The sequence below is a fragment of the Branchiostoma belcheri genome, unplaced genomic scaffold (genome assembly GCF_001625305.1).
Source record: "Branchiostoma belcheri isolate BF01 breed outbred unplaced genomic scaffold, Haploidv18h27 scaffold15, whole genome shotgun sequence".
Classification (NCBI taxonomy): Eukaryota; Metazoa; Chordata; class Leptocardii; order Amphioxiformes; family Branchiostomatidae; genus Branchiostoma; species Branchiostoma belcheri.
Genome location: NW_017802935.1, coordinates 1,202,459 through 1,204,134, shown reverse-complemented (window position 1 = coordinate 1,204,134; position 1,676 = coordinate 1,202,459). Strand labels below are relative to the sequence as shown.

Below are 1,676 nucleotides of genomic sequence, written 5' to 3'. Positions count from 1 at the left end.
ATGTTTACCTCAGGATGGTCTTGCCTACGATTTAACGTTATACCTTTATTAGGAAAGGAAAGGTAGAAGGATAGTTTGCTTATATTACTGACTTTTATATGCTGTTTATAGAGTAACATCAACGTTATAACTGGGGAATTTGAATGTTTTTGCCGTTGTAAGGCCAAGTCTACCCGTCTGCCACTCAAAGATCATTACCATAGACTAGTCTTGTAGTGCCATGTATAGGAGATACTAGGATATATATAGTTACATACCACAGTACCAATGATTCACTCAACACACACTCTTACCATGTTTGCAATTAGGCCACAGCATGTAACTTTAATCAATGACATCCTCTGCAGACTGCAAGTAAACTTCGAGTCTTTTTGACAGCTTTAGTTACAAAGGACTTTGCTGCGCTCATCTCACTACCTTATTACATTTTGTAAATAGGGAACAGGACGTAGGCTGAAATAATGATGATAAGTTTATTATTATTACAAATACATGACAGAAGGCTAATTGTAAATACGTATATCATACGAAATGATATACAATGATATGAAGAACTAATTCCTACAGTACACTTTAGTCTTTATACTACAGTATATAAGATATATATCAAGCCAGTTTTGTTGGGTTTTACTTGTTCTTTTGATCGCCGAGCCAGTGAATTATACCCACTTCTATAATAATTGTTCTTTGAAATTTTATATGAAAATCATTGCAATGATGATGAAAATCTACAGTAACTGTTGTGTAAAATATTGGAACTACACACTCTATAAAACCATACATACATACTTAAAAGCTATACATGACTTAACTGTTACATATATTATGCAAATTTAACATACATAATGAATATTTACTGGCCAAATTGGAGATATAATGTGTTTCTAGAAATGGTTGTGATGTGCTGTATCCTTCTGTGGATGGCTGGGTTCAGCTCTGTTAGGTTCCTCCCCAGTTTTTCATGGACCAAGTTCTGCTTCCTTTCCTAGCAGAGGTCCAATCTTAAGAGTCTTAAGAGGATACAAACAGGAGAGTAAGCATTTCAAATGTGATCAGAAACTGATATTATCCTTATTATGTTTAGAGAGATAACTTCACGGGATATGCATCATCGGGATACGGAATTTTTCGGGATATGCGTCCCGATAAATCCCGCGAGACATCCGCGTGTCCTGCGTAGCGCGGAGCAGAAAAAATTGGTGCGAGATCTCCAAGTCTACCGCGGGTCCTGTCACCGATGGCGGCGTGCCAAATGTTTATTTTTACGTCCTGTCGGGCGATCTGGGCAGGGCCAATGGAGCACCCTGACGTCAGTCAACTTTGCCAAAATTTTTATTCACCGATAGCACAGGAGTGTATATTGTGTATAACGCGTTCCTCACGCGGTAATAGGTGAACTGCTACATTTTAACAAAGCTATTGTGCAGCGAAAAACTCACGAAAACTGTAAGAAAATAGCAGGAATGAATTTTTAATAACCCCTTTGTCTCCGGTGAGTTTCGGCAAGTTTATAAACCTTCAAATAAAATGGGGCGTACCGGCTCGGCGTCTGTAGTAGTAGTTGTATTTCATTGTGACATCTTGTACTAAACTGGCTTGTTGAGGTCTACTCATCTTCTCATAAGCAGACTGCGTCAAGTAGTCTCTGTATTACGAAAATTAGGAACGTTTGCACA

The 1,676-nt window shown here is 38.2% G+C and overlaps 1 protein-coding gene across 1 annotated transcript in view; it reads left to right on the top strand.

Moving 5' to 3' along the window:
* Nucleotides 1-1,676, top strand: part of LOC109465174 (collagen alpha-1(XII) chain-like) — a 25,375-nt gene that overhangs the window by 9,453 nt on the left and 14,246 nt on the right.